The 22537-nt window shown below is 40.7% G+C and overlaps 1 long non-coding RNA gene across 1 annotated transcript; it reads right to left on the bottom strand.

The window, feature by feature from the left end:
• Positions 1-8096: 8096 nt before the first annotated feature.
• On the bottom strand, positions 8097-21494 carry LOC112426313 (uncharacterized). The gene is made up of 3 exons (XR_003017585.2): positions 21426-21494; positions 19061-19139; positions 8097-9227 (listed from the first exon to the last, which is right to left on the bottom strand). It is a non-coding gene; the product is annotated as an uncharacterized lncRNA (long non-coding RNA).
• Positions 21495-22537: the final 1043 nt, after the last annotated feature.

Raw genomic sequence — 22537 nt, 5'->3', positions numbered from 1 at the left:
GTATAGAATCATCAGGTAACACATTAATATTTTACTCTAACAGATTTTTAAACCATATAGTAAGAAAATTCAATTTTAAATATATATATACTCTATCATTTACATGTGATAAACTATGGTAGCAATCTCTTATAGTTTGCAAATATCTTTTAACATGTACTTCAATTCAGTTGATTTTTATACCCTTAATCATAAAACTATAAAAACAAGATGATATTGTTACTGGCACCATGTAATTATGTAACAACTCATTGGGCAAGAAAGAGCACATTTAAAGGAATGATGTAAGCACTGAATATTTGGGGGGTATTAACGACCTTGGGTATCGAAGCTGAGAGCCTGAAACAAATTTATGGGGTTACATTGCACCTTTAGCAGTTCAAACGCAAGAGGGAAATAAATCAGCTGAAACGTTGTCAGAAAATTGAATATTGTGTAGAGAGATTAGCAGAACTACACAGGAATTGAGAGACGTATATGCCTGTTGCTAGGAATGGTAATGAAAATATCGGAAATGAATAGTTCTGTGTCGTCCTTGAAATATCATTACCTGTTTTTCAAAAAAGCACTTTCCCATTTGTATGTTTCCTTAATGTAATGTATTTGTTTGCATCCTCGTTCAGAGAGAGGGTTTGAAATATGTCAGAAATGTTCTTTAATTCCAGTTGAAAATAACAATGTTTCATGAGTTCAAAAGAGACTTTAAAAAAATCACTGGTGCTTAAAAATATGCCCTTTTAAAACATGTAATATTGGAAACCAATGAATCCACTCTTGCTCTCAAATGAAGATGAATATTTATTAAAAAGATTGACTGCTACTACAAAAAGGCATTGATGGAAATGTATCAAAAATGAAATAACAATTAAGTATACATTATATTTTAAGAGTATTTTTGTTCAGTATCATTCTTAGCCCAAGTGATTAAATATTTATTGCAGAAGAATAAAGCTTTACAACTTCAGTGCAACCAAGATCTCTGTACAATGAAGTGAAGTCAGCTGCCAATGCCCCATCTATTTTGAACAACTTGAATAGCAAAATCTGAAGTTAGCAAAAGCTTGTAGATGGTTATACCATTTTATCATCACCATAGCCCTAGAAAAGATATAACCATCTTCATTTTAAAGATGAAGAAAAAGGCTCAGTGTGGTTTGGTAATGTGTCCAAGATAACACAGCTTGTGTCAGTGTTGGTATCAACACCATGGACTTCCAGATTCAAATCCAGTGTTCTTGCATCTGTATCTCAGTGGGTTACAGATTGGGCCAAAACTACAGCCACCCTCTCAGTGGCTTTCTCTGAGGTCGCTCTGTTGTGTACAGCTCTCACTTTTGTGTAATGTTATTTTGATGAGAAACTCTTTCCTATTCCAAGTAGTTCTGGTGGGGTTGTCAACTACAGTACCTAACCACCCCCCCACACACACCCATATTCCTGTTCTCCCATGTGCTGGACTGTACCATCACTGGATTGGACCACTCATCATCCCCGTGGTTGTTCCAGTTCCAGTTGGCATCGTTTCTAAGAATTTTCCAAACTGGGATAAAAGTGTGTCTTACCAGGATTCAGTCTTTCTCTCTCTCTCTCTCTCTCGCTCGCTCTCTCGCGCTCTCACTCTCGCTCTCACTCTCGCTCTCTCAATAAATTGCAAGCAATTAGTTCTTGTAATGTCAGAGGTCCTTTCCCACTCTCCCATCCCCAACCCCCTAACACTCCCACTTAGAAAGGTTGTCTACATAGAATCAGTCCAACACACAAAGAGAAGTGGAGATGAGAGATGCATGGAGAGAGAGAATCCAGAGGATTCTGTGAAAGCCTGGATTCAGCCACAGCTACACTTTCAGTTGATATGAGCCAGTACATTTTCTTTTTGATTAAGCTAAGTCGAATTGAGTTTCTATCATTTTCAATCAAAAGGATCTAGGGCCGGACACAGTGGCTCACGCCTGTAATCCCAGCACTTTGGGAGGCCTAGGTAGGTGGATCACTTGAGGTCAGGAGTTTGAGACCAGTCTGGCCAACGTGGTGAAACCCCATCTCTACTAAAAATACAAAAATTAGTCCAGCGTGGTGGCGGGTGCCTATAATCCTAGCTACTCGGGAGGCTGAGACAGGACAATTGGTTAAACCTGGGACACAGAGGTTACAGTGAGCCAAGATTGAAACACTGCACTCCAGCCTGGGCCACAGAGTGAGACTCTGTCTCAATAAAACAAAGTAAAAGTAAGTTATAACCATTCCTATAATGAAATACTCCAGAGAAGTTAAAGTGAATGAAATGAATCTAATGTATCAATATAGATCCACCTCAGAAACATGATAAGGTATATAAAGTCAAACTGCAGGAAGATACGTGGAATTTGGTATCATTTACTCAGATGTTAAAAATTCTCAAAATTTATATATTATTCCCTGTAATTTTGTTTATGTTTAATTTTTTCATAATAAAATTCAAAAAATACATCATATATTGCTTCATCTTACACAAATATGTAATAAAACACAAAAACATAAAATTAGAAGAATATCTGCTTCAATGTACCTCTGAAGAAGGGAGAAGGGTATAAAAGAAGCTTCCACTGAATCAATGCTTTGTTTCTTTGGGAAAAAAACTTCACCTGAAGCAAATATGACAAAATTTTGCTTTGAGATGGGGTTTCACGATATCGCCCAGGCTGGAGTGCAGTGCCTATTCACAGATGCTGTTGTGCTGCTGATCATCCTGAGAGTTTTGACCTGCTTTGTTTCTGAGCTGGGCCAGTTTACCCTCCTTAGGTAACCTGGTGTTGCCTGCTTTCAAGAGGTCACCGTACCGATGTCAAACTTAGGGTGGGACACCCAATTGTCATAGCACACTACAGCCCAGAACTCCTGGGCTCAAGCAATCCTCTTGCTTCAGCCTCTCAAGTAGCTAGGACTACAGGCATGTGCCACCACGCCCAGCTAGCAAAATGTTCAGAGTTAATTAGGTCTAGGAGGGAGGTAGACACTTTCTTGTATGTTAGAATTTTTTTAAAAGTCAAACATTAAACACAAAAAGATACAAATCGACAATCAGTTGCTCAATTAATTAATGAGGGACTGTTTGCCCCAACATCCCTTGGCTGCTGCTAGAGAGGAGATGGCATTCTGTCTGCAAGCACTAGGGGAAGAAAGGCAAAGATAGGAAAGTCCTCCTATCTTTCTTGTGATACACTGCAAGGTAGAGTTGTGTTGTAGCAATGTAATTCAACAGAAGAAGGTATGTGAATGTCTACACTGCAGATTTTATGAATGCCAAAAGAGCTTACTTTTTTTTTCCTTTACCATCACACCTAAAAGATCTCATTCAACGGAACCAGGATTCCATGCTAGCCACTTCCTGGAAAACTGATGATCCGCTTACCTGAGTGGTCCAAGTATCTGAAAGCAGCAGATTAGTGGGCTTTTATAAAGTCCTTTCTGAGCAGGAGACAATTTTTATGTTAAGGAAGGTAATTTAGGATTTATAGGTACCAATCTGTATGGTCAACATACATTCCTTTCTGTGAGCAACTGATTCACTTATTTTACAATTTCTTTTTCTTGATTATTATACTTTAAGTACTGGGACACATGTACAGAACATGCAGGTTTGTTACATAGGTAAACATGTGCCATGGTGGTTTGCTGCACCCATCAACCGGTCATCTAGGTTTTAAATCCCTATTTTATGATAATTTCTGTATAACCTACTGGTCTGGACCTGAGACAGCTGGAGCTAACGTTCTGTTCTCTGACAACACACATATATTGTGGGAGGCTGAGAACAAGTACTGGGCACAGTCAGGATGGAAGAGAGGATGGTCTGCCTACTGCTGAAAGGTCTGAATATTGGGAGCATGTATTCCAGAGTTAAAGAAAGGCCAGCATAGTGGTTGCCTTTGGGGTTAATTGTGCCCTTCCTCCTCCATTAACTAGACAGAGAAAGGGGAACTACATTTAGGGTACTCATTTCTGTTGCCCCCGCCCATCCACCCACCTATCTAAAAGGGCAAGGTAGGGAGAGGCCTACAGTAGAGAAAGAGAAAGATTCATGGCCTTGTGTCAGCCTGCAAAGATTGCTCAGGAGAATGGAGCTGAGTGCTCTGGGGCAGTTTCTCTTTCCTTTTCTGCCCAGGGAATTGACAGAGTAAAGGACTCCTACCACTCCTAGAAGTGAGCAGCAGCAGGAAACATGCAATGGCATAGCCATGGCCATCGGGGTAAGTTGGCAGCAGAAAAGCACAGAGTTGCCTTTTGGGTTGACCATGACAACAGCCCAGCTGCAGGGACATTGTATTCCTTGGTGTTACATGACTTGAGGCCTGGCCTCAGAAACAGGCCAAGGAAGCAAAGAATGCAGCAATGGCAGAGAGCACGAGTGTGAGGGAGCGGGGCTGTCCATGTCAGCCAGAGCTCATGGAAGGGGAGACTCCAATTCCAGAGTGTGAAGGAAGAGATGGCCTGGTCCTCTATTTGCCCTTGTAGATTAGGCTCCTGCCGCTGGTTATGGAGAAGCTACCACTTCCTGTTCATCACTGAGTTGATGATGACAGGATGGGAGCAGTGGATGTTGACTTGTAACCTACTTTGACGTTTCCCTCACTGCTTGAATTCGTGCTTCACATCTGTGTTGCTCTCTGTTTTGCCTTAGTCACATCTGTCACGTCTGAGAGAGCATGCAGGTACTGTCCCCCACGCAGCACCCAAAGTAGTCTTTTTAAAATGTAAGTCAGAGCATGTCACCCCTGGCTCCAAACCTCCTATGGCATCTCATTTCATCTGGAGCAAAATGCAAAGTCTTCACAATGACCTTCAAGGCTTTGTGCAGTATGGGACCCCACCACCACCCACAATGTCCCGCGACCCCAGCTTCCTTTACTGTCCCCTGCATCTCTGCTGGGTCACCCAGGGACACTCCTGCATGAAGTGTTCTTCCCCTGATATCTGGGCTTCCATGCTTTCTCCAAGTCTCAGCTCCACAGTTAACCTTCTCTTTACTGACCACGACGACTCTATATAAAATTGCAAACCCTCACCCCCAGCCCCCATGCAACACATGCCTATCCCCCTCCCAGCTTGACTTTCTTTTTTCCCCATCATCTATTCGGCATGCTTCAGTCACTTGTTTAATATCTGTCTCTCCTCCCCCACCCTCCTAGATTGTAAGTCCTATAATGTAGGGACATCTGTCTGTTCTGGTCATTCCTGGTATGTCCAGGGAGTATAACCTGACAGGCAGAAAATGCTCAATAAAGATTTATTGAGTCGATGGAGTAACAGAAAGATTTACAGCAAACTCGCAAGATGGAACAAAATATTATTTTATCTCTTAAATCACCTCCTAATGGGCATTGGGAGTGCTTCCTCTTCTTTGGGCTCCCTTTTCTTCCTACTCTCACCATCTGCCTACCACCTGATTTTCTCTACCCGCTCCCTCCCTCCAGGGTTCCTGCTGTATCTTGGGTGAAGGGATTCGGTCTTCCAGGCCTCACCCAATTCTTCAGAGCAAAGCTTCCCCAAAGCAAACAGATCTTTGTCTCACCAGCACTGACCACCTCTTGAGGTTTAACATCAATGTGCGACTATGCTGTTAACCTCCTGTTTCCACACTCCATTGCATCAAAGACCACTTTCCAGAAAGAAATAATGGGGGAAAAGACAAATTGGAAGAAGGAAGGAAGGTTTACCTGGCAACATCTTTATAGCACACAGAGAGGCAGCTGTACTAGATAGCAAAGTGGTTAACTGTCTTGGATCTCATGAGCAAAGTGTCACTAGAATGGGGACTTTCTTCTTTTTAGAGAGAGTCTCACTCTGTCACCCAGGCCGGAGTACAGTGGCCCGATCTTGGCTCACTGCAAGCTCCGTTTCCAAGGTTCTAGCAATTCTCCTGTTTCAGCCTCCTGAGTAGCTGAGACTACAGGTGTGCACCACCACACCCCACTGATTTTTTTTTTTTTTTTTAAGTAGAGACAGGATTTTCCAGGCTGGCTAGGGTGGTCTCGAACTCTTGACCTCAAGTGATCTGCCCACCTAGGTCTCCCAAAGTGCTGGGATTACAGGCATGAGCCACTGCACCCAGCCTAGAATAGGTACCTTATAATGTGTTTAATAGTTTTAATAACATTGAGATCTAGTACACATGACATACCTACACATATTTATGTTTCTGAAACAGAAGATTCATGAAGCAACAACTATTTTTTTTTTTTTTTTTTTTTTTTTTTGACGCGGAGTCTTGCTCTGTGCCCCAGGCTGGAGTGCAGTGGCGCGATCTCGGCTCACTGCAAGCTCCGCTCCCCCGGGTTCACGCCATTCTCCTGCCTCAGCCTCCCGAGTAGCTGGGACTACAGGCGCCCGCCACCTCGCCCGGCTAATTTTCTTGTATTTTTAGTAGAGACGGGGTTTCACCGTGTTAGCCAGGATGGTCTCGATCTCCTGACCTCATGATCCGCCCGTCTCGGCCTCCCAAAGTGCTGGGATTACAGGCTTGAGCCACCGCGCCCGGCCAACTATCATATTTTGGAGTGTTTTACTCTGACATTTTCCATTCTATTCCATTTCACTTAAGAAATGTCAGTCTTGATATTTCAGTTCATTTCATAACCCAGTGGGTCATAGCCCTCTGCATACCCTCTGACCTAAATGCCCTTGAACTAGAATATCATGTGCACTTTTGTAGCCTGTCAGGTAAATGTGAAATAATGAGTCATTGCACGTTGACCCTTTCCTGCTTCATGAACGCAAGTGTGGTTTGAAGAAGCGATAAGATGTAAGTATGGATGTACTTTTTCAGAACTTTAATTTCTTGGAGAGAAATGGTACACCACATATTATGAGATAATATTAGTAGAATAAGTTAAAATGACTATGGTACCAGGTAAAATATTAAATCTATTAAATATTTATATATCCCTTTAACATATGCGGAGTTTCCAAAGCTCACTCTTGCTTGTGACTGTGTTACTGGATGACTTTCACACTGAGTGAATTTACTGAGTGCACTCCCTCTCTCTCCCCCTTACACACACTCATCCTCTCATGCACACACACACACTCACTCACTCACATGCACAGGCTTCATCTACTCTGGCTTTCCGAAGTCAGGCACTGCCTTGGAGTATTACCTGACGTGACTCTTTGTAAACTAAATACCGATCACTGAAAGAGTGAATTATCCACTGAAAAAGTGGTTTTAACTGCTGAAAAAATGTTCCAGAGCTGAAGAGCATACAGCAAGTATACAAATATTATTTGAGATTGTGAAAGCAGAGTAAAGCAGGTAGTTTTCCAAGGCTGCAGCTTGGCTGGAGTGGGGTTTTTATGGAGGGCCCTTCTGATCCTCAAACTATCGCATCATTTTAATCTACTGGCTCCAACCATCCATATATCAATGTGTGAAGGAAGTAGGACAGACGTTGTGATTCTCACAATGCAAATGCAGAAAGTGAGCCTCAGAGGTGTTAAACTGGGTGAAATGTCCCAGTTTCCCATTTCCAATTGCAGGAAAGTATCTAGCCCTGGCACTGTATGCCTGATGACATTGATTACATCATTATTTGTGGTGTGCCAAGGGACTGGAAAGAACATGGGGTCAGTCAGGAGGGAAATGGTTGAACAAATTATATACTCATACTATGAAATACTATGCTGCTATTTAAAATAATGGCTTAGATCTAAACTCAGAAAAGCAAGTTAGAGAAAAATATATATCATACAATTCAATTTTTTACTTAAAAAAGGAAAGATTGTATTTAGGTAAAATTACTTGTAGGGGTTCATGGAAGATTAGTGAAAGATAGATATCTACTAAATCATTAGTATTACCTACTTGAAGAGAAATAGGCTATAGGGATGGTCAGAGGAGATGGAAGAGTGAATAATTAGCTTTTTTTGTTGTATAATTTCATTTGTTTCAAAAAGTAATGTTTTTGCAATTTCAAAAATCTGACAAAGACTATGTAAAACAATAAAATAAGATTCTTTCTTGTAGTTCTATTATTAAGTGAAGTAACTTCCCAAGATTACCTTAATTGAAAGGGGCAGCATTAGTGCTTGTTTTTGACCCCAAAACCATGGCCTTTCCTTAGTGCTACAGCTGTCTCTTCTGTATCAAGTCTGTGTAAAACTTCGCACCCTTGAAACTAGCATCGGGTGAACACACACAGAAAAGAGCAGAATAATGTCACATAAGAAAACACAGCCCAAATTATTATTGTTGTTAGCACAGTGTTTAATGCAAATTTAAGCATGTGAATCAGGTATCACAATAGCTGTTGAAGAAATGTAATGCTGACAGTATTTGGCAATAAAATAATAATCACTGTGTATATCTCTGATGAAATGAGATTTAATACATTTGAGCTCCTAATTGTCTGCCACACTACATTAGAGATGGATACAACTATTGTCTCCACTGCTCAGAAATATGAAATTCAAAGCAATATGCACAGTGTCTTGAAATAAGCTAGCTTAATGAACCAGCAAATTAGACCTTTCTATCTCTTTATTTAACAACCAGTTCCATGAATGTATCAGAGTTCATTACAAAAGGGCAAAATTTAAAGAAATGCTGCTAAATTCATTTATGATTAGAACTAATGGCTTTGAAAAGACTCCTCATATTTTTAGAGAAAGCCATTATTTATTATTGAATTTATATGGCTTTGGGTAATAAACATTCAATCTTTTCTCACTTACATCTGTTATTTATAATTTGGATTTTGTAAAACAGCCACACACAAAAAATCTCCCATAAAGAAATCAACTTTCCCCCGCTAAACTCGGCAATGACATTCAGAAAATACAATGGCAAAACTTTCTTCTTGATTTGTGTCAATGGTTGTCAGTGGGGGTGAGGAGGATTTTGGCAATGTCTGGATACATTTTTGGTTGTCACAGCTAGTGGGAGAGGGAAGGACACTGCTACTTGCATCTGGTGGGTGGAGGCCAGGGATGCTGCCAAACATCCTGCAATGCACAGAACAGACACCCACAACAAAGAATTATTCAGCCAAAATGTGAATAGTGCTGAGACTGAGAAACCCTGAGCTGTGTGTATGTGTCTCATTTAAAGAATGCTCCATTTCATTCAACGTCTTCTAAAATGAGATCACTCTCCATCCTGTCACGTAGGCTTAGAGCGAGACCAAGGGAAGGAATGGATCTGGCTCAGATGATTTTTTTCCCCCAAATCGTTATAGTAATAATTACTTCAGCATCTGCAATAAAGATGATAGAGTTTCATGATAATATAGATGACTTAAGTTTGTTCAATCATTTACATTATCTTCCAGGAGATACCTTTCCCATTTGAAATTAAAAGCATCTGATTACCTAATACTTTTCAACATGTTAGCATATTGGTTGAACATATTTAAAATAAATCTGTTCGGGACTCCAATTTAGACAAGAAGAGTCAGTAGCCAGCAGGTCTATGGCCAGAGTCAAGAATGCAGGCAAACAATGGGAAGATCAAAAGGTCTGATTCAGCCTGGGCATGGTGGCACACGCTTATAATCCCAGCATTTTGGGAGGCAGAGGTGGGAGGATTGCTTGAGGCCAGGAGCTTCAGACTAGCCTGTGCAAAATAGTAAGACCTTGTCTTTACAAAACAAACAAACAAACCACACTTCGATTTTTATTTTAGATTGGGGGAACATGTGCAGGTTTTTCTTTATCTCCCATAAAGAAATCAACTTTCCCCCGCTAAACTTGGCAAGGGTATATTGGGTGATGCTGAGATTTGGGCTTCAATTGGTCCCATCACCCAGCATAGTACCCAGTAGGAAGTTTTTCAGCCTTTGTCCCCTCACTCCCTACTCCCTCCCTCCTTTTGGAGTCCCCAGCATCCACTGTTCCCATTTTTATGTCTATGTGTACTCAAGGATTAGCTCCCATTTATAAGTGAGAAGATGCAATATTTGGTTTTCTGTTTCTGCATTAATTCACTTAGGATAATGACCTCCAGTTGCATCCACATTACTGCAAAGGATGTGATTTTGTTCTTTTCTATGACTATGTAGTACTCCATTAGTGTATATGTACTACATTTTTAAAATTCAATCCACCATTGATGGACAGCTAGGTTCATTCCATGTATTTGCTATTGTGAATATCGCTGCAACAAACATACAAGTACAGGTGTCTTTGGTAGAACAATTTGTTTTCCTTTGGGCATATACCCAGTAATGGGATTGCTGGGTCGAATGGTAGTTCTCTTTTTAGTTCTTTGAGAAGTCTCCAAACTACTCTTCACAGTGGCTGAACTAATTGCAATTTTCTTTAAAAATAGCCTGGCCTGGTGGCATGTGCCTATTGTCCCTGCTATTCATGAGTCCCAGCTCAAGCCTAAGAGTTCAAGGTTACAGTGAGCTATGATCTTACCACTGCACTCCAGTCTGGGTGACAGACTGAGACCAAGTCTCTTAAAAAAAACCTGATTCACTTTAGCTCAGAATTGCTTGGAACATTATTTACAGTCTGTTTCAAGGTAGAAATTGCACACTTTTGATAGGAATCAGTTTAATTCGAATATGGTAGAATTTCTCTTTTGGCATTCCAGACGTAGGCTAGCTTTTTCTCTAATCTGTCTTATCATATGCATGCATGGGGAAACTGGTTAATTTGATATAATTTAACCTGACACTTGTAGTTCCCCTATGATAACAATGATCAAACTTTGTATCTAGGCTTTATTTAAATAAAATCTAATTATTATGAAATAGCCCAGTGAGGAAAAATAAAAGACACTGAAATTCTTTTCATCCAAAAGAAAATAATGATCAAGTATCGGCGGGGTGCAGTGGCTCACCCCTGTAATCCCAGCACTTTGGGAGACCGAGGTGGGCGGATCACAAGGTCAGGAGTTCGAGACCAGCCTGGCCAATATGGTGAAACCCTGTCTCTACCCTGTCTCTACTAAAAATACAAAAATTAGCTGGGAGTGGTGGCACGTGCCTGTAAGCCCAGCTATTTGGGAGGCTGAGGCAGGAGAATCACTTGAACCCTGGAGGCAGAGGTTGCAGTGAGCCGAGATCGTGCCACTGTACTCCAGCCTGGGCGACAGAGTGAGACTCTCCATCTCAAATATAATAATAATGATAATAATAAAATAAAATCAAGTATCAAAAATTAAAACATTCGAATCCTAATTTGTTAAACTGCCAGGGAACTAGGGTGTCCTGAAGTAAACCTGGTTAAATATAAAACATGTTCTTATATCCTTCTATCTCATTAAGTAGAATAAATATAATTGAAACATTCACGACTTAAGGATTGTATAATGGTGGATTTCCTTTGGGAAATATTTTAGTGGTTATATGTTTATTGCCATATATTTTTAGGAAAATAAATGTTACTAGCACATCAAATACATGATTTCACCAATCTTACTGCTCTTGGAAATAATGAAATAGATCTTGGTGCTAAGCTCAACTTGATTTAAGGACAAATATTAGTGATGGTACGGGTGGTACTCAGATGTAGCAAAAATTGTGACTGGTATCCAAGTGAATGGAATCCTGTGGCAGTACTTCAGAGTCATCATTCTGAACATTTTTATTGTATAGCCCTGGGGTGAAAAAAGTGAAAAGGATGAAGGTTAAATGACCTCAGTGTATGTCTTTACACTTTTGGTTTTTACAATTAAGAACAGTTAACATTTATGGGTGCTTGTGGTGCACCCAATAACGTTTACATAGTGCGTAGTACATGCCAGGTGTTGTAAGAATGTTACTTGTTTATTGTTTTTAATTCGTTTAACCCCACAACAACCTCATTTAATAGATTACAGCTAGTACATGGTGAGGCTGGGATTGGCACCCAGGCGTCAGCTTCTGGAGTCTGTGCTCTTTGACAACTCTGCAATAATGCATCTCTTGTGGTAACAACAAGTACCGCACATATTATCTCATTGAATTCTCACTGTGCTCTTCTGCTGAGCTTCATTATCTCACTGAATACATGATGTCAATGGCGCAAGCCAATTCATTTCTCAGTAAGTTGTATGGCGGGAAAAGCTTTCAATTACCCAAGATTCTAAGTCAATTAAAACTAAAGTGGGGAGGGCACAAGAAGAACTACTAAAGTGTGAAAATCAAAAAGAATGTAGAATTTCAATTAACATTTATTTCATATCTCATCCTTTTCAAAATCCATTCTTTGTATATATGTTATAAAGCATTTATGCATCATTGCAATTGTACATTATGTAATTTATCTTTATATTTTTTATTTGAGACAGGGTCTTCCTGTGTCACCCAGGCTGGAGTGCAGTGGCATGATCTCAGCTCACTGCAACCTCTGACTCCTGGGTTCAAGCATTCCTCCCACCTCAGCCTCCTGGGTAGCTGGGACTACAGGCGTGCTCTACCATGCCCGGCCAATTTTTGTATTTTTAGTGGAGATGGGGTTTTGTCATGTTGGCCAGGTTGGTCTCAAACTCTTAACCTCAGGTGATCCACCCGCCTCAGCTTCCCAAAGTGCTGGGATTACAGGTGTGAGCCATCGCACCCGGCCCATTATGTAATTTATAAATACATATACAAATATTGGGAATGCATGATCAAAAATTTTATACTGATGGAATGTTTGCACTTAATATATATTTTATAATAACTCCAGGTTTTCTCCCTGCCTGGGCCATTTCCATGACATGAGAAAGTCAACTTGGAAACTTATATTATCTCCTTAAAACCTGTATCCACACTTAAATGAAGTATGCATAACTTCATTCCCTACGCCATCCAAATTCATTCCCACAGCACATTGTCACTAATTGCCTGGGAGTATTTCAGACACACAAAGTATATCTTACCTTGAGACTTCATCTACGAGACAAAACCAAAACCAAAACAGCTCATTGATTCAGAAAAAGAATATCTCATTGTCTGAAGGAATCCAAGAGGTTGAATGAATTAGTTGTTAGGATATCCATTGTGCTAGGCACAGCAGGTACCACACGTCTGGGCTCTGTCCTGATGGAGCTGACAGTTTATTGTGGCAGTAGGGAGCACAAATCCCTGGCAGTATGACCTTGAGCAGGTGATTCACCCTCTCGGTGCTAAGTTTTCTCATTTTTGCAATGGGCATAATAACAGCACCTACCTCAAACGGTTGTGGTGAAGGAGATGGTGAATTAATAGATAGAAAGTGTCTCGCACAGTGCGTGGCATCCACAAAGCACTATATTCTCTGTTTCGTTGTTGTTTTTGTTTCTCATTGTCAAAGAAGGTGAACGAAGCACTAGATCCTCATCACTTTGTGTGATGATTAATGTCATGTGTCTGCTTCACTAGGCCACGGTACCCAGATATTTGCTCCACCCTTATTCTAGGTATTTCTGTGAAGGTATTTTTAAACAAGATTCACATTTAAATCAGTAGTCTTTGAGTCAAGCAGATTACCCTCAATAATGTGAGTGGCCTCACCCAGTAAGTTGTGTGGCCTCACCCAATAATAATAATGTGGCCTCACCCAATAAGTTGAAGGCCTTGAGAGAAAGGACTGACCTCCCCCACGGAGGTAGGGATTCTGCCAGCAGACTGTCTTCGAGGTTGAACTGCAATACCAACTCTTCCCTCAGGTCTCCAGCCTGCTGGGCCACCCTGCAGATTTTGGATTTACCAGCCTCCACTATCTCATGAGCCAACGCTTTAAAATCTCAATCTCTCTCACTTTTTTATTTCTCTCTGTCATACACATCTATGTGCGTATATATGTGTGTATACTCATATAAGAGAGATATGTAACTCTGTATTCATCCATAAGTAAGAGTCACTTAAAGCTAAGAGTTTCTTACTGATACAGAGTAATACATCTCTCTTAAATGAACACACACACACACACACACACACACACACGCGGGCGCGCGGGTATATATGTATACACATCCTACTGGCTCCGTTTCCCTGGAGAAGCCTGACTAATACACTGTGGGATAATGGCAGCTAGCATTTATTGAGTCCATTCTACATACTGTTTAACACTTCAAATATGATCTTACTTATTCTTCAGAAAATCCCTATTACCAACCACCATTTTACAAAAAAGAAACCGAGTCTAAGAGAAGCCGGCGACTTTGCCCCAGATCATTCAGCTAGTATGTGGCAGAGGCAGGATTACTCAAGTGCCTCCCTCACTTCTCCAATACAAGTAAATGCTGTCATTGTTTGAGTATTCATTCAAAGGTTTTGAATGGAGTGATCTGTCTTCAGTATGCCCACAATGCCAGGTGATGTAGAAATATTTATGTGGCTATTTTAAAAACGCTTTCAGGCTATTGAGAGATACTAATTGCCAAACAAATTTTGCCTGCCTTTTTTTTCTCTTTCTTTTTTTGTTTTTTTGAGATAGAATCTCTCTGTCACCCAGGCTGGAGGGCAGTGGCATGATCATTGCTCACTGCAGCCTCAACTTCCTTGGCATCAGCCCCCTGAATAGCTAGGACTACAAGCACGGAACCACACCTGGCAGTTTGTTTTTTTAAGCAGACACTCATGTTGCCTCACTATGTTGCCCAGGCTGATCTCGAACTCTGAGGCTCAAGCAATCCTTCCACCTCGGCCTTCCAAAATGCTAGGATTACAGGCATGAGCTACCACACCCAGCTGACCACTTCTAATTGTAATTCTTGCCTGGGCTGAACTGTTGAACTGTTTCAGCAAAGCTATTTGCAATACATCAGACAGAAGCTAAGTAGACAGCAAAGAACATGGAGATGACCCAATCCTCTGCTACAAGGGCTACCTGGCAGAAGGGAGCAATTTTAACATCTTGGAGTGAAATTAGCCAAGGTATCATGACCAACTGTGGTTTTTGAGGGAAATAAAATCTCTTTTGAGTTAGTTGAGAGAAACAGCTGTTTACCAATGGACTTTCAAGACCTCTCCTTCCTATCACTGTGCATATTATGAAATTAGCAAATCCAATCAGACTTCTTCCAGTAAATAACTGTGACTGTTGAATGAAGCTTATCTGAGGGTTCGCCAAGCACATTTAAACCAGTCCGAGAACCATCGGGCAAACCCACATAAGCTAGCATTCACAATTTCCTTTTATGTGCAAAGCTGTTTCTAAAATTTAAGAGTTCAAAAGAGCTTTGAAGGAATATTTTTATAATCTGTGCCACTGGGTAACAGATTGAATTTAGCCTCAACTGGTGATATTTGTCTCCTTAATTATCAGCAATAATAACACTTTAAATTGATATGGTGCTTTTAATTTTGCAAAGAATGGTCAAGTTCATTTATCAACTCATCTACTTTGTTGTATTATGCTATAATTTTCAACTATTAGTCTAAGACAACAGGCTAAAATATGAAGAAAGATGGGCTAAGGAGTGCTGTCAACGTCTTTTTTTCTTAAGCTGAATTTAGGTGATGATGACATGATCTAAAGATACTTTTGTTATCTGAGATAACTTATTTAGTCATCACAGACGTAAAATATATACTTGATAGTAAATGCGTAGATAACACTTAACGTTGTCGTAAAAACTTTAATTCACATGCACATTCTAAGTATAAATATGAAAACCAATGATTGGCAAATGACTGGAGAACTTTCTTTGCTGTTTATCTCTGTCTGCGAGTCTAGGAAATTGAGAGTTTGCTATACTATCAAATACCATGCTTCAAAAAATACTACAAAGGGGTTAAGAGCAAGCAAAGGGCTTGGCCTTGGCTTTTGAATGGTCCATGCTGTGCCTGGCTATAGAAGCATCTTTCTATAAAAAATATTCATATACTCACCATAATAGGAAAGTAATAATTATGTCGGCAAACCCTTCAGCTATAAAACTTGCTAAATGGTGTTTAAAACAGCAGGAGAGCATTTGTCTATACATTTTGTACTACTGTTTTGCATTGTGTGGATTAGGATTATATGGCATATTTTAACATTATGTGACAAAGGAAGGCAACAACTCTGAAATATATGAGGTTGTAAAACTTATATTTAGATATTTTCACTATATAAGGAGACAAGTTCGCAAAGTGAAATTAATAGAAGGGATGTGTTTGTGCAATTTTAGAAGGTAAATCAAAGTAAAGCTATTTGGTGTGGAATTCCCATTCAGGAATAAGTCATGAAAACAAATTAGTCAATGAAAAGTACACGTATACATAAAATACGTACTGGATTGTACTCTCATGTTTGAAAGTAGAAAGTCATTATCAAATAACTATAAATGGTATATTACTGCATCAGAATCAACTCTTATAGCAAGGGATGCTTATACCTGTTGCAAAAAAAAATGCTGTCTGTGATTAGTCAAAGTTCACAATTTGTTTTGTCTCTGTCTATTGTATTTCCATAATTCTAGCTATTCCTATTCCAAATTTGGTGTTACACAGATCCAAGAAGCAATTTAGAAGTTTGTTCTCTTTCAATGTGCTCAGCAGAATCAGTACTGTCATTGACTATTACCCCAAGAATGATGTTTCTGTCTCTTTCTCCACTGTATCTTCCATGAGCTTCTATCTGAAATAGCAGAAGGGAAGACTTCTATTCTGGCAGCAGAAACCCAGCACCACAGCATTGCACAACTCCAGAGGCAATATTCACACTGTAGTTATGTGAATTCCTAGTGTCATTTTTATAGACTACCATGTGAATGGTGCCCTTTGGAGTGCTGCAAATCCTCTGAAATTAATTTCACCTATTAAATTAACAAAAGCTTATAGGGTTATCTCAAGAACACAGGAGGTTTTCTCCAAAGTTGGCTTTCTCTCTTCACCTTTATAAGGCCAGACACTTCCATCTCAACCTTGGCTTTGCTTGGCCTCTCAGTGCAGGCACCAACAGGATTGATGGGATTTGGAAATCTAAATGGCCCAACGTTCGTCAGGCATCCACCCCATGGTCCAATTAGCTGTGGCCACAGAAGGGGTTTTGTGCCATCCGCTTAGTAAGAGACAGAATCTCTGAGAAGGGGTATGGATCAGGCAGGCAACTGGCTACTGAGCTGGCTGTGGTTACATAGATAACGCTGGATTTTTTTGGGAGAGCAAATACTCTCTAAAAATTTTCTCATTATACAGAAGTCATTGACTCTATGAGTACTTACTCTTTCCTAATAGTGAAACTGCCATCATCTGGCAGATTGTATTATTAATTCAAAAAATACTTATTTTTTATTGTAAATAGATTGTATTATTTATTCAAAAATAAAAAATAAATAATAATTATTATTCAAAAATAAATAATTTTTGAATAAACAATACAATCTACCAGATGATGGCAGTTTCACTATGAATATATTATCCCTGTGAATCAATTATCATTTCCTGCCCCATGACTGCAAGTCAGGCCTGGACCTGGGACTTGAGGAAAGGCTAGTGAAATTGCTGTTACTTATCAGCAGACGCCTTAAGGGCCATCATCCTCTTTCCTTGCTGCTCTTCTCCCTCTGCTGTGATAGAAGCAATGTTAATATTTGAGGTAAATATCCATGTGATGTCAGTTAGTGATATTATTTCATATTATTTCTCTCCCTGCCCCTCCACCCTGCCATCTTTTGTTCCTGTTTTTCCTCCCCTGCCTTCTTTGTGGTTATGTTGTAGAAACTCGTGAATCTGTTATATTCTTACAAAGAATGTTGATGGTTTTGTTTTAGCAGGCAATTAACTTAAACAGACTCAAACTAGGAATTCTGTCTTGCGTTTGGCGGGCTGCAGCTCAGATCTCAATTCTGTTCTCTAAGCCTGACCTATAAGCTGCTTTGAGTCTGCCCCATGCACAGATCATTCAGGTGTCAGGAAATGGGGCAGTATTTACGCACAGAAGGCTTCTGAGGCTCCTCTGCCCTGGCTGTCATTTCTGGGATTCTCTCATCACTTTCCAGCAGCAGTGGTTGCCCCAGAACCTTTGGTTCTTCAGGCCAGAAAGAGCAGATGTTCTAGTGGGTTTTGCCCATTCATGCTGTCTGCAACCCAATCTCAGACTGAAGTCATGAAAATGGGTAATCCTCTGATAATCCCTCTTTCATATTTTGACTCCCTCCTAAAATCTGCCTGGTTTTGCTCGCTCTCCAGAGTATTTTGTTTGGAGTTCAGAGCTGTTGCCTGCAAACGGTCCAGGCTCTTAGAAATCTACTCTGTCATACTGACGTGAAATTCTAAAGCCAGTTCAGGCATATAATAACAAAAAATAAACTTTTGTGGTTGAAAGCCATTAAGACTTGGGGTTATATTTGTTTCTGCAGCCTAACTTACCCAAAACTGGAATGTTGCTTCTTAACCGTTTCACATCTATGTTTGTGAAACCTTATTCAAGGACAAATGAATTTCCCTGAATGTTTCTGATGCTGTGAATTTTGCTTTTCTTCTTCCACTGTTAAGATACTTTAAGTGGTACCCTTTCCTTCTTAACTTCTGCTGAAATCATGAAGAAGACTGTTCCTTAACTTTTTAAGAAGATATTCTCTGTTCCATGTTTGCACATTCCATCCTTATCACTGAAACCACAGGGTTTACAGATCAGTATTCATCATCTAAAATGAATACACATCTACCATACTGTGCTACTGACAAAATTGGTCTTGGTAAATTATGAAACATTTTATTTAAAATATATGGTGAATTGATTTCTGCTAAAGCATGGTAACATAAAAAACCTGTAAAGAAGGGGTAAAAACAAATTAAGCAAAGGAAAGCATTTTTCTTGGGATTGTCATTTCAATGTTCACTTCCCTAGAAATGATTCCATAAAAAGCATGCCTTTCTTCATATAATATAACCAAGCAGGTCTCTGGCATAGATGTTAAGTATTATGATATTGCCTTTAATAAAATGCAAGATTCTAAATATGCAACCTTCAAAATTAGTGTAAAAACTCTTCTTCTCTCTCTTAGTTGATTAAAATCATGAAAAAAGAAATACACACATATACATTTATATTAATATATTTTCCCCTAAGTTGATTACTTTCCAGTCTAGCATCTAATTGGTAACAAAAATCTCTTTATGAAAGTCTACAGGGGGGTTGTAGATTAGAAAAGCCTTTTTGAAATTCATGACAATCTTTTAGTATTATCAATTTCCACTTAACTTACCAGAAAGTCTGGGAGGCTGACAACGAGAGATGTCCTATAGTCATCTTCACAGCTTCCTCTTTTTTATTTGAACATTTATCTACAATTATTTTTGTAAATAGCCTGTAAATATATTTATATAGCTCAAATTATGATTTCTTTTTTTATTTATGTATTTTCTTCAGATTCTCTCTATCACTTATTCAACCAACATTTATTGAATGGCCACTTTGGGCCAAGCACGGTGGCTGCAGGAGTGAACAAGACACAGCTGCAACAGCCTTCATGGTTCTTCCTTCTTTTTTTTTTTTTTTCCAGGTGGAGTCTTGCTCTGTTGCCAGGCTAGAGTGCAGTGGTGTGATCTCGGCTCACTGCAACCTCCGCCTCCCAGGTTCAAGCCATTCTTCTGCCTCAACCTCCCAAGTAGCTGGGACTACAGGCCCGCACCACTACGCCCAGGTAATTTTTGTATTTTCAGTAGAGACAGGGTTTCACCATGTTGGCCAGGATGGCCTTGATCTCCTGACCTCATGATCCGCCTGCCTCAGCCTCCCAAAGTACTGAGATTGGTTCTTCCTTCTCTAGGGGAGGCAGACAGCAACCATTGGCACAAATACAATCACTTCAAGTTGTCAAATATGCTATGCAGGCCGGGCGCGGTGGCTCAAGCCTGTAATCCCAGCACTTTGGGAGGCCGAGACGGGCGGATCACGAGGTCAGGAGATCGAGACCATCCTGGCTAACACAGTGAAACCCCGTCTCTACTAAAAAATACAAAAAACTAGCCGGGCACGGTGGCGGGCGCCTGTAGTCCCAGCTACTCAGGAGGCTGAGGCAGGAGAATGGCGTAAACCCGGGAGGCGGAGCTTGCAGTGAGCCGAGATCCGGCCACTGCACTCCAGTCTGGGCGACAGAGCGAGACTCCGCCTCAAAAAAAAAAAAAAAAAAAAAAAAAAATATATATATATATATATATATATATATATATGCTATGCAGAAATGTAAAGCAGGATAAGGGGTCAAAACCTACTAGAATGCTCAATTCTCTTTAATTTGTTTACCTTTGCATCATTCTGAATTACAGTAACTGCTTTGAATTATAAGCAATCCCTGCACAAAAGATTAATGGTTTATGTACATTTTGCTTCCACCCACCCCAAATTCCACCACGCCTCTGATGCTGCCCTTCCTGAGGAAACCAAAGACCTCCTCATCTCTAAGTTCATTGAACATCTCTCACGCTTTTCCTAAGTTGACTCCTTTGTGCATCTCTCAATGTTGCTCACTCGCCAAAAAATTGCTCCTGTCCTGGGATCACCTCTGGCCATGCTTTCTCTGTATCCTCTGGAATCTGGAAACATTGAGGAGCCTGGAAGGGCCGGGTCCTCCACCCTTTTCTCCTTTTTTAAAAATATTTGCCTTCAGGCATCTTATGCATCCCTCATGACTGCTTCATTACCCACATATACTCCAATGACTCAGAAACTCGTGTCTCCAGCTGAGGCATTGCTCCCAAACTCCAGACTAGTGCCACCAACTGCCTTAGGACACTTCTCCTTGGATGTGCCTTGGGCTTCTGACATTCAATTAGTTCAACACTGAGCTCAGCATCCCATTTGTCTCCACGCACCCACCCAACAATTCCCCATCACAGAAAGTGGCACCACCATCTACTCCTCAGCTGCCTAAGCCAGAAAGCAGGTGCCATCCTCTCCCTCACCCTTCTCATCTTCTTAATTACAAAATACAGTGAAACTGACTTATATATTGCTCAGATCCATCCACCTGGCTTCATCCTCATTCTTATTCCCTTAGACCAGGCCACAGGGTGACAGACACACTCTCAGATTTGCTAATTTCATTCCACCCCCTACCCTGCAGCCAGGATGAACCATCTGAGCTCTTCCTCTGATTGGGGCTGTCCTAGGCTTGAAGTTCTTTATAGCTTCTCTCAGGGAAAAAGACTATCGGACATTAACCTATGCACCATTGCAGATTCTTTCAATTTCTTCATTTCTGAAGAAGCTCAGTTTGGCCATGCATGAACACCCCAAGCTGGTTGGGGCCCAAGTTGAAGCCGTGGGCCTATCAAGTCTACACACCAACCTCTGCTTTGAGTCATCCCTCCACTTCCAGAATGGGATGAAATGTCGCATGATGGCGCATGACATCTGGCTTCCTAAGCAGCCTCCAAGCACCAGATGCTGCAACCCAGAAGTGTGGGGAAATTAACTCCCCATGGATGCTCCCTGAATAAGGGAAAACAGGAGGTAGAGTGTAGCTGGGCAGATTAATTCCTCCTTCTCTCTGTTTTCATGGCCTACTACAAGACAGAGTTTCTTCCCACAGCCTTTCCAGAGCAATCCCACGTACCAGGCAGACTCACCTGCTGAGCCACCTGCTATGCCTCTTTTCGGCTCCTTGTAACCTGGTGGCCACACAGTGGTGTGTGACAGTTTCCTCACCATGCCTGACTTCTTTATTTGCCATACTTCCCTTTTTAACTTACCTTTTAAACCTTGGACTTGCACCTCCCGAAATGTCAGCACTTTAGTTTTTGACTCAGGTTCCACTTTCTGGAGGACCTGGGCTTAAACAAGAGCCGAACTTCTCGGTCACTGCCTACATCACTGACTTCATCTCTTTTTCTATGTACTGAACCCTTTCCTAGCTACCACCCCCTGCAGTGTCACGGATGTGCCACATACTTTCTTTCCTCTTCCAGGCCTTTGGATATGACCTCTCGCCGCTCTGCTGGGGAAATCTTAGGTCTCACCTGGGAAGCATTTTTTTACACGACTGTTGCATTGGACTGGTTCATGCACCATGTTTAGATGCCCATGGCACACTGTGCCTTCCTGGGAAAGGGCTCATCCCTCTTGTTTACTTCTTTGTCTTCTCCACCTGGCAGGAAGTTATTCACTATGTACTCTAGCGCCTGCTTCAATGCCTGACACGTAGTGTCCAATAAATATTTGATGAATGATTGGATAAATGAATACATGTTTTCAAAAGGAGACAAATTCCCTGGAAAAGGTACACAAGCAAGAAAATTATGCAAGTGTTCAATTTTTGTCTATGAAAGCTTTAGTATACTTTTTTAAAAACTGAAGCATATTACATTCCATTTTTTTTTCTTTCTCACTATGAATCTTCATAGAAGTATGAAGTATGGGGGGCTGAGGCAGGAAGCTCATTGAGTCTGGGACGTCAAGGCTTCCGTGAGCCCTCTTGGTGCCACTGCACTCTAGCCTAGGCAACAAAATGAGACCCTGTCTTAATAATAATAATAATAATAATAATGAAATGGCCAGGCTCAGTGGCTCATGCCTATAATCCCAGCACTTTGGGAGGCCTAGAAAGGAGGGTTGCTTGAGGCCAGGAGTTCAAGACCAGCATGGCCAACATGGTGAAACCCCATCTCTACAAAACACCTTAAAAATTAGCCAGATGTGGTGGCACATGTCTGTAGTCCCAGCTACTCAAGAGGCTAAGGTG

This window comes from Macaca nemestrina, chromosome 2, assembly GCF_043159975.1.
Source record: "Macaca nemestrina isolate mMacNem1 chromosome 2, mMacNem.hap1, whole genome shotgun sequence".
Taxonomy (NCBI): domain Eukaryota; kingdom Metazoa; phylum Chordata; class Mammalia; order Primates; family Cercopithecidae; genus Macaca; species Macaca nemestrina.
Note: the sequence above shows the minus strand (reverse complement) of the source record. Positions and strands in the feature narration are given on the sequence as shown.